Raw genomic sequence first — 17,126 nt, forward strand, 5'->3', positions numbered from 1 at the left:
CTGTATATTTCAAGACTATAGATCACAGCATATGTCATCTTTCATCATGGATTCTTCGTGGTGACTCAGACTTGAAATCATTAGAAAATTGTATGATTAGAACTACTAAAATTTTATTCATGGATTATTTTTGTATTTGATTCTTAAAACCGGAAAAGAAATGATATGTTTCAAAGCTTGTTGTTTTCACTCTTTCTTGTGTTACTGTTTATTCGAGCCTATACAAGTAACATAAGATGATCAAATCCTACCTTGGATTCTTGTCTTTTTGTACAATACTTCTATGGGAGCCACATCTCTTGAGAGAACCTATTGTGTTTCGAGATGGAGCAGTCTCTCAATACAGCTTTTAACTTGTCTTAAGTTGGTTTTAGTTTTTCCCCAGCAATGTAATATTAGCATCCTTTACTATATTTTGTGTAGTTTCTCTTGTATCCATGAAATTATGATTTAAATTCCAATTGGGCAGTGTAATGCCAACTACCTCCAAAAAGTCTGATTTTCTTTAATCTTTCTTTGAGATTTCGCTTCCATTTAAATATTAATTTATTCATGTATACATCAGAATTTTAGGGTTTTGTGGATATCTAACTGTTTGTAAATAATTTGAATTTTTGAAGTTTTTTCCTAATTCTATTTGAATTCATTCCCAAAACTGAATACTGTCCAGAATTGTATGAAAACTTTATGGAAGATATAGATTCATTTGCAAAATATAACTCATTTTCCTTTTAAACTCATTGAGAATTTTTTTAAAAATGCAGGGGTATATACTTAAATTCATCTCAACATAGTTGCATGCATATATGTACACAAACATCCATACATCCTTCATAGATACATGTATCAAAGTCTTTCATTGTCCTAGCATATGCTAACAAGTTTGCTGTAATGCAAGATATGTAACGAAAGAGATTTAGCCATGTATAACTTGTTGATTGTTAAGGAGGAAATTGTTTTATTGTGATGGAGGATAAATGTATTCAGTAAATGTTTTATGTATTTTTAATATTACAGCAAATGATATTAGTATGTTCCTATTTATGATATTAATCAGTATCATATTATTGAATTCTTGTTATTTTCTTCTTTTTCATGATATCCTTCACAAAACAGTGTGTAAGTATTATATCTTGAACTTTTCTGTTACTTGGTCTAAACAGTAATACATTCATCTGAAAAAGAGAATAAAAAGGCAGAAAAATAACTAATTTTTCTAACAATCTTGAAAGAGAATGTAGTTTGGCAGGTCAAGTATTTAGTATGATTTGTTGTATAGACTATAAACCAGACTAAAGTACGTGTCACGAACTAACCTTTCAGTGCCAAAGGAAAGTAGGCATTTGTGTACATAGTTTGTCTTTGGAGTTAAACCATATTAACTTCGGGTGAAGGAGGTCTTTTTGCCTATTAAACCAACAAGTAATTATTGCTTCCCGGATTCGATTGATATTGCTAAATGATTGGGTTGTGTGATCCTTTTTTTTCCGATGCTACATTAATCACATCCCACACATGAAGTCATCAGTTAAAGTTGGTGCAGTCGGTTACATCTTTTCTTTATAGAGTTAATTCCTGTATATTATCTGTAAATTACGCCACTGACTTGAGTCTCTGAGTTAACGATTTTGTTTGTGGATGTGATAGTTGTCTTTTTATTTCATTCATTTTTATATGTACAGTGTACATTTATGTATATTCGAAGTTTCCCCAAAGCCTGATCAAAACCATCATTACAGCTGTTGTTACTATTGAGCACTAATAATGTTAGCACCTAGAACCTAAAAAACAACGGCATAAACTCCCAGTACAAGGAGAGAATTTTAACACTGGAGAAAATCATCATTGTATCTGAAAGAAATGAAAAAGAAACTATTTTAAAATAGCAATTTAAATGTGCAGTGAAACAATATTCAGGGGTTTAAAAGGGTCAAGGAACAAACTAGCAATGAATTTACATGTTAAGTCATTTAAATACGTCTTCAAATGTGAATGTGATTGACATTTAATGTTTGAAGTATCTATCACTTTTTGGCCATATAATTTTGTTTTCAAAATAATGAATACAATATTTTAACAAAAGCTATGAATACTGGATCTGATATTTGTATGTAAAGTGATTGTGGTTCTTTCTCCTTCTTCAAAAGTACGTGTTATGTGTATTTGATTTAATTCTCTGTTCTTTCAAATATATTTATATCAATTTATTTGTTTGTCAGTTTTGAATTTTATTTATTTCTGATTTCATGCGTTTTTAATGTAAATTTATTCACTTGAAACGATACCTTTTTCAGAAAATATTTTGACCTTGACTTTTTCGTTTTGTAAACACCAGGTGTTGACCTAGATCCTGACTTCGATTCAAAATTAGTAGCACCCACGTAAATTAGTTCTATTTTTCTTTTAAAATGATTGCTTGTTGTCGAGGTCATGATGGGACTAAGTTTTCAAGATGTAAACAATTTCTTAAAATTTTATTTCTTAGAGTAAAATGATTGGTTTTCGTCAGGACCACACTACATGTATAGGAGCTTTAACAAGTAAATAATTTCGACGATGTTCTGTAACATGATCACGTGATCCCCTTTTTGCATTTTAGAATACAATATAACCTTTGTTTTGGAGAGATATTCTCAGTAGTAGTTGGGCTCTTACCCTGGAAATTGTATGTTGTGCTGTCTGGAATAATTTCAAATTACTTGAATTCAAAAGGATTAAATCCTTTTTCCTGGAAAATACATGTTCTGCATACGAAATTCCTGAGCAAAGACATCTCTTTGAAAGATTTATTTGGATTTCCAAATCTAGGAGTGATAATTCTTCTTTATATAAGGAGTTGTAGAATTCAACATTATAGATTACAGCATATGTCATCTTCCATCATGGATTCTTCGTGGGGACTCAAACTTGAAATCATTAGAAAATTTTATTAGTAGGACTACTAAAATTGTATTCGTGGATTATTTTTGTATTTCATTCTTAAAACCGTAAATTCATACTTTTTTCCTCACTTTAAAAGAATTTTTCTATCAAAAGAAATGATATTTTTCAAAGCTTGTTCTTTTCACTATTTCTTGTGTTACTGTTTATTCGAGCCTAAACAAGTAACATAAGATGATCAAATCCTACCTTGGATTCTTGTCTTTTTGTACAATACTTCGTTGGGAGCCACATCTCTTGAGAGAACCTATTGTGTTTCGAGATGGAGCAGTCTCTCAAGACAGCTTTTACCTTGTCTTCAGATGGTTTTAGTTTTTCCCCAGCAATGTAATATTGGCATCCGTTACTGTATTTTGTGTCAGTTTCTCTTGTATCCATGAAATTATGATTTAAATCCCAATTGGGCAGTGCAATGCCAACTACCTCCAAAAAGTATGATTTTCTTTAATCTTTCTTTGAGATTTCGCTTCCATGTAAATATTCATTTATTCATGTGTGCATCAGAATTTTAGGGTTTTGTGGATATCTTACTATTTGTAAATGATTTGAATTTTTGAAGTTTTTTCCTAATTCTATTTGAATTCATCCCCAAAACTGAATACTGTCTAGAATTGTATGAAAACTTTATGGAAGATATAGATTCATTTGCAAAATATAACTCATTTTCCTTTTAAATTCATTGAGATTTTTTTTAAAAAATGCAATGGTACATACCTAAATTCATCTCAGCATCGTTGCATGGATGTATGTACATAAACACCCATACATCCTTCATAGATACATGTATCAAAGTCTTTCACTGTCCTAGTATATGCTAAGAAGTATGCTGTAAAGCAAGATATATAACGAGAGAGATTTAGCCATGTATAACTTGTTTATTGTTAAGGATAAAATTGTTTTATTGTGATGGAGGATAAATGTATTCAGTAAATGTTTTATGTATTTTTAATTTTACAGCAAATGTTATTAGTATGTTCCTATTTATGATATTAATCAGTATCATATTATTGAATTCTTGTTATTTTCTTCTTTTTCATGATATCCTTCACAAAACAGCACGTAAGTATTATATCTCGAACTTTTCTGTTACTTGGGCTAAACAGTAATACATTCATCTGAAAAAGAGAATAAAAAGGCAGCAAAATAACTAATTTTTCTAACAATCTTGAAAGAGAATGTAGTTTGGCAGGTCAAGTATTTAGTATGATTTGTTGTATAGACTATAAACCAGACTAAAGTACGTGTCACGAACTACCCTTTCAGTGCCAAAGGCAAGTAGGTATTTGTGTACATAGTTTGTCTTTGGAGTTAAACCATATTAACTTCGGGTGAACGAGTAACCAGCAAGTAATTATTGTTTCCCGGATTTGATTGATATTGCTAAATGATTGGGTTGCGTGATACTTTTTTTTTCCCGGGGTTAGGTTATTCACATTCCACACATCAATTCATCAGTTAAAGTTGGTGGAGTCGGTTACATCCTTTCTTTATAGAGTTCATCCCTGTATATTATCTGTAAATTACGCCACTGACTTGAGTCTCTGAGTTAATGATTTTGTTTGTGGATGTGATAGTTGTCTTTTTATTTCATTCATTTTTATATGTACAGTGTACATTTATATATATTCGAAGTTTCCCCAAAGCCTGATCAAAACCATCATTACAGCTGTTGTTACTATTGAGTACTAATAATGTTAACACCTAGAACCTTAGAAACAACGGCATAAACTCCCAGTAGAAGGAGAGAATTTTAACACTGGAGAAAATCATTATGGTAACTGAAGGAAATGAAAAAGAAACTATTTTAAAATAGCAATTTAAATGTGCAGTGAAACAATATTCAGGGTGTTAAAACGGTCAAGGAACAAACTAGAAATGAATTTACATGTTAAATCCTTTAAATACATCTTCAAATATAAATGTGATTGACATTTAATGTTTGAAGTATCTATCACTTTTTGGCCATATAATTTTGTTTTCTGAAGAATGAATACAATATTTTAACAAAAACTATGAATACTGTCTCTGATATTTGTATGTAAAGTGATTGTGGTTCTTTCTCCTTCTTCAAAAGTACTTGTCATGTGTATTTGATTTAATTCTATCTGATTTCATATATATTTATATCAATTTATTTGTTTGTCAGTTTTAAATTTTATTTATTGCTGATTTCATGCCTTTTTAGTGTAAATTTATTCATTTGAAACGATACCTTTATCAGAAAATATTTTGACCTTGACTCTTCGTTTTGTGAACACCAGGTGTTGACCTAGATCCTGACTTCGATTCAAAATTAGTAGCAACCACATAAATTAGTTCTATTTTTCTTTTAAAATGATTGCTTATTGTCGAGGTCATGATGGGACTACGTTTTTAAGATGTAAACAATTTCTTAAAATTTTATTTCTTAGAGTAAAATGATTGGTTTTGGTCAGGACCACACCACGTGTACATGAGCTTTAACAAGTAAATAGTTTTGACGATGTTCAGTATCATGATGACGTCAGCCCCTTTTTGCATTTTAGAATACAATATAACCTTTGTTTTGGAGAGATATTCTCAGTAGTAGTTGGGCTCTTACACTGGAAATTGTATGTTGTGCTGTCTGGAATAATTTCAAATTACTTGAATTCAAAAGGATTAATTCCTTTTTCCTGGAAAATACGTGTTCTGCATACGAAATTCCTGAGCACAGACATCTCTTTTCAAGATTTATTTGGATTTTCAAAACTAGGAGTTATAATTTTTCTTTCCATTAGGAACTGTAGACTTCAACACTATAGATAACAGCATATGTCATCTTCCATCATGGATTCTTCGTGGGGACTCAAACTTGAAATCATTAGAAAATTTTATTATTAGAACTACTAAAATTTTATTCATGGATTATTTTTGTATTTGATTCTTCAAACCGTAAATTCATACTTTTTTCCTCACTTTTAAAGAATTTTTCTATGAAAAGAAATGATATTTTTCAAAGCTTGTTGTTTTCACTATTTCTTGTGTTACTGTTTATTCGAGCCTAAACAAGGAACATAAGATGATCATATCCTACCTTGGATTCTTGTCTTCTTGTACAATACTTCTATGGGAGCCACATCTCTTGAGAGAACCTATTGTGTTTCGAGATGGAGCAGTCTCTCAAGACAGCTTTTACCTTGTCTTCAGTTGGTTTAAGTTTTTTCCCAGCATTGTAATATTGGCATCCTTTACTATATTTTGTGTCAGTTTCTCTTGTATCAATGAAATTATGATTTAAATTCCAATTGGGCAATGTAATGCCAACTACCTCCAAAAAGTTTGATTTTCTTTAATCTTTCTTTGAGATTTCGCTTCCATTTAAATATTCATTTATTCATGTATGCGTCAGAATTTTAGGGTTTTGTGGATATCTAACTATTTGTAAATAATTCGAATTTTTGAAGTTTTTTCCTAATTCTATTTGAATTCATTCCCAAAACTGAATACTGTCCAGAATTGTATGATAACTTTATGGAAAATATAGATTCATTTGCAAAATATAAACTCATTTTCCTTTAAAAATTCATTGAGATTTTTTTTTTAAAATGCAGGGGTACATACTTAAATTCATCTCAACATGGTTGCATGCATATATGTACATAAACATGCATACATCCTTCATAGATACATGTATCAAAGTCTTTCATTGTCCTAGTATATGCTAACAAGTTTGCTGTAATGCAAGATATGTAACGCAAGAGATTTAGCCATGTATAAGTTGTTGATTGTTAAGGAGGAAATTGTTTTATTGTGATGGAGTATAAATGTATTCAGTAAATGTTTTATGTATTTTTAATATTAAAGCAAATGATATTAGAATGTTCCTATTTATGATATTAATCAGTATGATATTATTCAATTCTTGTTATTTTCTTCTTTTTCATGATATCCTTCACAAAACAGATGGTAAGTAATATATCTTGAACTTTTCTGTTACTTGGTCTAAACAGTAATACATTCATCTGAAAAAGAGAATAAAAAGGCAGAAAAAAAACTAATTTTTCTAACAATTTTGAAAGAGAATATAGTTTGGCAGGTCAAGTATTTAGTATGCTTTGTTGTATAGACTATAAACCAGACTAAAGTACGTGTCACGTACTACCCTTTCAGTGCCAAAGGCAAGCATGTATTTGTGTACATAGTTTGTCTTTGGAGTTAAATCATATTAACTTCGGGTGAAGGAGGTCTTTTTGCCTATTAAACCAACAAGTAATTATTGTTTCCCGAATTCGATTGATATTGCTAAATGATTGGGTTGTGTTATCCTTTTTTTTCCCGATGTTAGATAAATCACATCCCACACATCAAGTCATCAGTTAAAGTTGGTGCAGTCGGTTACATCCTTTCTTTATAGAGTTCATCCCTGTATATTATCTGTAAATTACGCCACTGACTTGTATAGACTATAAGCCAGACTAAAGTACGTGTTACTAACTACCCTTTCAGTGGGAAAGGCAAGTAGGTATTTGTGTACATAGTTTGTCTTTGGAGTTAAACCATAGTAACTTCGGGTGAACGAGTAACCAGGAAGTAATTATTGTTTCCCGGATTCGATTGATATTGCTAAATGATTGGGTTGTGTGATCCTTTTTTTCCCCGATGTTAGATTAATCACATCCCACACATCAAGTCATCAATTAAAGTTGGTGCAGTCGGTTCCATCCTTTCTTTATAGAGTACATTCCTGTATATTATCTGTAAATTACGCCACTGACTTGAGTCTCTGAGTTAATGATTTTGTTTGTGGATGTGATAGTTTTTATTTCATTCATTTTTTTATGTACAGTGTACATTTATATATATTCGAAGTTTCCCCAAAGCCTGATTAAAATCATTACAGCTGTTGTTACTATTGAGCACTAATAATGTTAACACCTGGAACCTTAAAAACAACGGCATAAACTCCCAGTACAAGGAGAGAATTTTAACACTGGAGAAAATCATTATGGTAACTGAAAGAAATGAAAAAGAAACTGTTTTAAAATAGCAATTTAAATGTGCAGTGAAACAATATTCAGGGTGTTAAAACGGTCAAGGAACAAGCTAGAAATGAAGTTACATGTTAAGTCCTTTAAATACATCTTCAAATATGAATGTGATTGACATTTAATGTTTGATGTATCTATCACTCTTTGGCCATATAATTTTGTTTTCAGAAGAATGAATACAATATTTTAACAAAAACTATGAATACTGGATCTGATATTTGTATGTAAAGTGATTGTTGTTCTTTCTCCTTCTTCAAAAGTACTTGTTATGTGTATTTGATTTAATTCTATCTGATTTCATATATATTTATATCAATTTATTTGTTTGTCAGTTTTAAATTTTATTTATTCTGATTTCATGCCTTTTTAGTGTAAATTTATTCACTTGAAACGATACCTTTATCAGAAAATATTTTGACCTTGTCTCTTCGTTTTGTAAACACCAGGTGTTGACCTAGATCCTGACTTCGATTCAAAATTAGTAGCAACCACGTAAATTAGTTCTATTCTTCTTTTAAAATGATTGCATGTTGTTGAGGTCATGATGGGACTACGTTTTTAAGATGTAAACAATTTCTTAAAATTTTATTTCTTAGAGTAAAATGATTGGATTTCGTCAGGACCACACTACGTGTACATGAGCTTTAACAAGTAAATAATTTCGACGATGTTCTGTAACATGGTGAGGTCTGCCTCTTTTTGCATTTCAAAATATGATATAACCTTTGTTTTGGAGAGATATTCTCAGTAGTAGTTGGGCTCTTACACTGGAAATTGTATGTTGTGCTGTCTGGAATAATTTCAAATTACTTGAATTCAAAAGGATTAATTCCTTTTTCCTGGAAAATACGTGTTCTGCATACGAAATTCCTGAGCAAAGACATCTCTTTTCAAGATTTATTTGGATTTTCAAAACTAAGAGTGATAATTCATCTTTGTATAAGGAACTGAAGACTTCAACACTATATATAACAGCATATGTCATCTTCCATCATGGATTCTTCGTGGGGACTCATACTTGAAATCATTAGAAAATTGTATTATTAGAACTACTAAAATTTTAGTCATGGATTACTTTTGTATTTGATTCTTAAAACCGTAAATTCATACTTTTTTCCTCACTTTTAAAGATTTTTTATGGAAAAGAAATGATATTTTTCAAAGCTTGTTGTTTTCACTATTTCTTGTGTTACTGTTTATTCGAGCCTGAACAAGTAACATAAGATGATCAAATTCTACCTTGGATTCTTGTCTTTTTGTACAATACTTCGTTGGGAGCCACATCTCTTGAGGGAACCTATTGTGTTTCGAGATAGAGCAGTCTCTCAAGACAGCTTTTACCTTGTCTTCAGTTGGTTTTAGTTTTTCCACAGCATTGTAATATTGGTATCCTTTGCTATATTTTGTCTCAGTTTCTCTTGTATCAATGAAATTATGATTTAAATTCCAATTGGGCAGTGTAATGCCAACTACCTCCAAAAAGTTTGATTTTCTTTAATCTTTCTTTGAGATTTCGCTTCCATTTAAATATTCATTTATTCATCTATGCATCAGAATTTTAGAGTTTTGTGGATATCTATTTGTAAATAATTTGCATTTTTGAAGTTTGTTCCTAATTCTATTTGAATTCATTCCCAACACTGAATACTGTCCAGAATTGTATGAAACCTTTATGGAAGATATAGATTCATTTGCAAAATATAACTCATTTTCCTTTTAAACTCATTGAGAATTTTTTTAAAAAGTGCAGGGGTACATACTTAAATTCATCTCAACATGGTTGCATGCATATATGTACATAAACATGCATACATCCTTCATAGATACATGTATCAGAATCTTTCATTGTCCTAGTATATGCTAACAAGTTTGCTGTAATGCAAGATATGTAACGAAAGAGATTTAGCCATGTATAACTTGTTGATTGTTAAGGAGGAAATTGTTTTATTGTGATGGAGGATAAATGTATTCAGTAAATGTTTTATGTATTTTTAATTTTACAGCAAATGATATTAGTATGTTCCTGTTTATGATATTAATCAGTGTCATATTATTGAATTCTTTTTATTTTCTTCTTTTTCATGACATCCTTCACAAAACAGATGGTAAGTATTATATCTTGAACTTTTCTGTTCCTTGGTCTAAACAGTAATACATTCATCTGAAAAAGAGAATAAAAAGGCAGAAAAATAACTAATTTTTCTAACAATCTTGAAAGAGAATGTAGTTTGGCAGATCACGTTTTTAGTATGATTTGTTGTATAGACTATAAACCAGACTAAAATACGTCTCACTAACTACCCTTTCAGTGCCAAAGGCAAGCAGGTATTTGTTTACATAGTTTGTCTTTGGAGTTAAACCATATTAACTTCGTGTGAACGAGTACCCAGCAAGTAATTATTGTTTCCCGGATTCGATTGATATTGCTAAATGATTGGGTTGTGTGATACTTTTTTTTTCCCGATGTTAGATTCATCACATTCCACACATCAATTCATCAGTTAAAGTTGGTGCAGTCGGTTACGTCCTTTCTTTATAGAGTTCAGCGCTGTATATTATCTGTAAATTACGCCACTGACTTGAATCTCTGAGTTAATGATATTGTTTGTGGATGTGATAGTTGTCTTTTTATTTCATTCATTTTTATATGTACAATGTACATTTATATATATTCGAAGTTTCCCCAAAGCCTGATCAAAACCATCATTACAGCTGTTGTTACTATTGAGCACTAATAATGTTAACACCTAGAACCTTAGAAACAACGGCATAAACTCCCAGTACAAGGAGAGAATTTTAACACTGGAGAAAATCATTATGGTAACTGAAAGAAATGAAAAAGAAACTATTTTAAAATAGCAATTTAAATGTGCAGTGAAACAATATTCAGGGTGTTAAAACGGTCAAGGAACAAACTAGAAATGAATTTACATGTTAAGTCATTTAAATACATCTTTAAATGTGAATGTGATTGACATTTAATGTTTGAAGTATCTATCACTTTTTGGCCATATAATTTTGTTTTCAGAAGAATGAATACAATATTTTAACAAAAGCTGTGAATACTGGATCTGATATTTGTTTGTAAATCGATTGTTGTTCTTTCTCCTTCTTCAAAAGTACTTGTTATGTGTATTTGATTTAATTTGAAACAATACCTTTTTCAGAAACTATTTTAACCTTGACTGTTCGTTTTGTAAACACCAGGTGTTGACCTAGATCCTGACTTCGATTCAAAATTAGTAGCAACCACGTAAATTAGTTTTGTTTTTCTTTTAAAATGATTGCTTGTTGTCGAGGTCATGATGGGACTACGTTTTTAAGATGTAAACAATTTCTTAAAATTTTATTTCTTAGAGTAAAATGATTGGTTTTCGTCAGGACCACACTGCGTGTACATGAGCTTTAACAAGTAAATAATTTCGACGATGTTCTGTAACATGATGACGTCAGCCCCTTTTTGCATTTTAGAATACGATATAACCTTTGTTTTGGAGAGATATTCTCAGTAGTAGTTGGGCTCTTACTCTGGAAATTGTATGTTGTGCTGTCTGGAATAATTTCAAATTACTTGAATTCAAAAGGATTAATTCCTTTTTCCTGGAAAATACGTGTTCTGCATACGAAATTCCTGAGCAAAGACATCTCTTTTAAAGATGTATTTGTATTTTCAAAACTAGGAGTGATAATTCATCTTTGTATAAGGAACTGAAGACTTCAACACAATAGATAACAGCATATGTCATCTTCCATCATGGATTCTTCGTGGGAACTCAAACTTGAAATCATTAGAAAATTGTATTATTTGAACTACTAAAATTTTATTCATGGACTACTTTTGTATTTCATTCTTAAAACCGTAAATTCATACATTTTTCCTCAGTTTTAAAGATTTTTTAGGAAAAGAAATGATATTTTTCAAAGCTTGTTGTTTTCACTCTTTCTTGTGTTACTGTTTATTCGAGCCTAAACAAGTAACATAAGATGATTAAATCCTACCTTGAATTCTTGTCTTTTTGTACAATACTTCTATGGGAGCCACATCTCTTGAGAGAACCTATTGTGTTTCGAGATGGAGCAGTCTCTCAATACAGCTTTTACCTTGTCTTCAGTTGGTTTTAGTTTTTCCCCAGCAATGTAATATTGGCATCCTTTAGTATATTTTGTGTCAGTTTCTCTTGTATCCATGAAAGTATGATTTAAATCCCAATTGGGCAGTGTAATGCCAACTACCTCCAAAAAGTTTGATTTTCTTTAATCTTTCTTTGAGATTTCGCTTCCATTTAAATATTCATTTTATTCATGTATGCATCAGAATTTTAGGGTTTTGTGGATATCTAACTATTTGTAAATAATTTGAATTTTTGACGTTTTTTCCTAATTCTATTTGAATTCATTCCCAAAACTGAATACTGTCCAGAATTGTATGAAAACGTTATGGAAGATATAGATCCATTTGCAAAATATAACTCATTTTCCTTTTAAACTCATTGAGAATTTTTTTAAAAGTGCAGGGGTACATACTTAAATTCATCTCAACATGGTTGCATGCATATATGTACATAAACATCCATACATCCTTCATAGATACATGTATCAAAGTCTTTCATTGTTCTAGTATATGCTAACAAGTTTGCTGTGATGCAAGATATGTAACGAAAGAGATTTAGCCATGTATAACTTGTTCATTGTTAAGGAGGAAATTGTTTTATTGTGATGGAGGATAAATGTATTCATTAAATGTTTTATGTATTTTTAATTTTACAGCAAATGATATTAGTATGTTCCTATTTATGATATTAATCAGTATCATATTATTGAATTCTTGTTTTTTTCTTCTTTTTCATGATATCCTTCATAAAAATAGGGCGTAAGTATTATATCTTGAACTTTTCTGTTACTTGGTCTAAACAGTAATACGAATAAAAAGGCAGAAAAATAACTAATTTTTCTAACAATCTTGAAAGAGAATGTAGTTTGGCAGGTCAAGTATTTAGTATGATCTGTTGTATAGACTATAAACCAGACTAAAGTACGTCTCACGAACTACCCTTTCAGTGCCAAAGGCAAGCAGGTATTTGTGTACATAGTTTGTCTTTGGAGTTAAACCATATTAACTTCGGGTGTAGGAGGTCTTTTTGCCTATTAAACCAGCAAGTAATTATTGTTTCCCGGATTCGATTGATATTGCTAAATGATTGGGTTGTGTTATCCTTTTTCTCCCGATGTTAGATTAATCACATCCCACACATCAAGTCAACAGTTAAAGTTGGTGCAGTCGGTTACATCCTTTCTTTATAGAGTTCATTCCTGTATATTATCTGTAAATTACGCCACTGACTTGAGTCTCTGAGTTAATGATTTTGTTTGTGGATGTGATAGTTGTCTTTTTATTTCATTCATTTTTATATGTACAGTGTACATTTATATATATTCGAAGTTTCCCCAAAGCCTGATCAAAACCATCATTACGGCTGTTGTTACTATTGAGCACTATTAATGTTAACACCTAGAACCTTAAAAACTACAGCATAAACTCCCAGTACAAGGAGAGAATTTTAGCACTGGAGAAAATCATTATGGTAACTGAAAGAAATGAAAAAGAAACTATTTTAAAATAGCAATTTAAATGTGCAGTGAAACAATATTCAGGGTGTTAAAACGGTCAAAGAACAAACTAGAAATGAATTTACATGTTAAGTCCTTTAAATACATCTTCAAATACAATGTGATTGACATTTAATGTTTGAAGTATCTATCACTTTTTGGCCATATAATTTTGTTTTCAAAAGAATGAATACAATATTTTAACAAAAACTATTAATACTGGATCTGATATTTGTATGCAAAGTGATTGTGGTTCTTTCTCCTTCTTCAAAAGTACTTGTTATATGTATTTAATTCTATCTGATTTCATATATATTTATATCAATTTATTTGTTTGTCAGTTTTAAATTTTATTTATTTCTGATTTCATGCCTTTTTAGTGTAAATTTATTCACTTGAAACGATACCTTTTTCAGAAAATATTTTGACCTTGACTGTTCGTTTTGTAAACACCAGGTGTTGACCTAGATCCTGACTTCGATTCAAAATTAGTAGCAACCACGTAAATTAGTTCTATTTTGCTTTTAAAATGATTGCTTGTTGTCGAGGTCATGATGGGACTACGTTTTTAAGATGTAAACAATTTCTTAAAATTTTATTTCTTAGAGTAAAATGATTGGTTTTTGTCAGGACCACACTGGGTTTAGATGAGCTTTAACAAGTAAATAATTTCGACGACGTTCTGTAACATGATCACGTCACCCCCTTTTTGCATTTTAGGATACAGTATAACCTTTGTTTTGGAGAGATATTCTCAGTAGTAGTTGGGCTCTTACACTGGAAATTGTATGTTGTGCTGTCTGGAATAATTTCAAATTACTTGAATTCAAAAGGATTAATTCCTTTTTCCTGCAAAATACGTGTTCTGCATACGAAATTCCTGAGCAAAGAGATCTCTTTGAAAGATTTATTTGGATTTTCAAAACTAGGAGTGATGATTCTTCTTTCTATAAGCAACTGTATACTTCAACACTATAGATCACATCATATGTCATCTTTCATCATGGATTCTTCGTGGTGACTCAAACTTGAAATCATTAGAAAATTGTATTCTTAGAACTACTGAAATTTTATTCATGGATTATTTTTTTATTTGATTCTTAAAACCGGAAAAGAAATGATATTTTTCAAAGCTTGTTGTTTTCACTCTTTCTTGTGTTACTGTTTATTCGAGCCTAAACAAGTAACATAAGATGATCAAATCCTACCTTGGATTCTTGTCTTTTTGTACAATACTTATATGGGAGACACATCTCTTGAGAGAACCTATTGTGTTTCGAGATGGAGCTGTCTCTCAATACAGCTTTTACCTTGTCTTAAGTTGGTTTTAGTTTTTCCCCAGCAATGTAATATTGGCATCCTTTACTATATTTTGTGTAGTTTCTCTTGTATCCATGAAATTATGATTTAAATTCCAATTGGGCAGTGTAATGCCAACTACCTCCAAAAAGTTTGATTTTCTTTGATCTTTCTTTGAGATTTCGCTTCCATTTAAATATTCATTTATTCATGTATGCATCAGAATTTTAGGGTTTTGTGGATATCTAACTATTTGTAAATAATTTGAATTTTTGAAGTTTTTTCCTAGTTCTATTTGAATTCATTCCCAAAACTGAATACTGTCCAGAATTGTATGAAAACTTTGTGGAAGATATAGATTCATTTGCAAAATATAACTCATTTTCCTTTTAAACTCATTGAGTATTTTTTTAAAAATGCAGGGGTAAATACTTAAATTCATCTCAACATGGTTGCATGCATATATGTACATAAACATCCATACATCCTTCATAGATACATGTATCAAAGTCTTTCATTGTCCTAGTATATGCTAACAAGTTTGCTGTAATGCAAGATATGTAACGAAAGAGATTTAGCCATGTATAACTTGTTGATTGTTAAGGAGGAAATTGTTTTATTGTGATGGAGGATAAATGTGTTCAGTAAATGTTTTATGTATTTTTAATATTACAGGAAATGATATTAGTATGTTCCTATTTATGATATTAATCAGTATCATATTATTGAATTCTTGTTATTTTCTTCTTTTTCATCATATCCTTCACAAAACAGTGTGTAAGTATTATATCTTGAACTTTTCTGTTACTTGGTCAAAACAGTAATACATTCATCTGAAAAAGAGAATAAAAAGGCAGAAAAATAACTAATTTTTCTAACAATCTTGAAAGAGAATGTAGTTTGGCAGGTCAAGTATTTAGTATGATTTGTTGTATAGACTATAAACCAGACTAAAGTACGTGTCACGAACTAACCTTTCAGTGCCAAAGGCAAGTAGGCATTTGTGTACATAGTTTGTCTTTGGAGTTAAACCATATTAACTTCGGGTGAAGGAGGTCTTTTTGCCTATTAAACCAGCAAGTAATTATTGTTTCCCGGATTCGATTGATATTGCTAAATGATTGGGTTGTGTGATCCTTTTTTTTCCGATGCTACATTAATCACATCCCACACATCAGGTCATCAGTTAAAGTTGGTACAGTCGGTTACATCCTTTCTTTATAGAGTACATTCCTGTTTATTATCTGTAAATTACGCCACTGACTTGAGTCTCTGAGTTAATGATTTTGTTTGTGGATGTGATAGTTGTCTTTTTATTTCATTCCTTTTTATATGTACAGTGTACATTTATGTATATTCGAAGTTTCCCCAAAGCATAATCAAAGCCATCATTACAGCTGTTGTTACTATTGAGCACTAATAATGTTAACACCTAGAACCTTAAAAACAACGGCATAAACTCCCAGTACAAGGAGAGAAATTTAACACTGGAGAAAATAATTATGGTAACTGAAAGAAATGAAAAAGAAACTATTTTAAAATAGCAATTTAAATGTGCAGTGAAACAATATTCAGGGTGTTAAAACGGTCAAGGAACAAACTAGAAATGAATTTACATGTTAAGTCATTTAAATACATCTTCAAATGTGAATGTGATTGACTTTTAATGTTTGAAGTATCTATCACTTTTTGGCCATATAATTTTGTTTTCAAAAGAATGAATACAATATTTTAACAAAAACTATTAATACTGATCTGATATTTGTATGTAAAGTGATTGTGGTTTTTTCTCCTTCTTCAAAAGTACTTCTTATGTGTATTTGATTTAATTCTCTGTTCTTTCAAATATATTTATATCAATTTATTTGTTTGTCAGTTTTGAATTTTATTTATTTCTGATTTCATGCGTTTTTAATGTAAATTTGTTCACTTGAAACGATACCTTTTTCAGAAAATATTTTGACCTTGACTTTTTCGTTTTGTAAACACCAGGTGTTGACCTAGATCCTGACTTCGATTCAAAATTAGTATCACCCACGTAAATTAGTTCTATTTTTCTTTTAAAATGATTGCTTGTTGTCGAGGTCATGATGGGACTACGTTTTTAAGATGTAAACAATTTCTTAAAATTTTATTTCTTAGAGTAAAATGATTGGTTTTCGTCAGAACCACACTACATGTATATGAGCTTTAACAAGTAAATAATTTTGACGATGTTCTGTAACATGATCACGTCATCCCCTTTTTGCATTTTAGAATACAATATAACCT

This window comes from Sinohyriopsis cumingii, unplaced genomic scaffold (genome assembly GCF_028554795.1).
Source record: "Sinohyriopsis cumingii isolate HCF-2022 unplaced genomic scaffold, ASM2855479v2 utg002017l, whole genome shotgun sequence".
In the NCBI taxonomy this organism is placed as follows: domain Eukaryota; kingdom Metazoa; phylum Mollusca; class Bivalvia; order Unionida; family Unionidae; genus Sinohyriopsis; species Sinohyriopsis cumingii.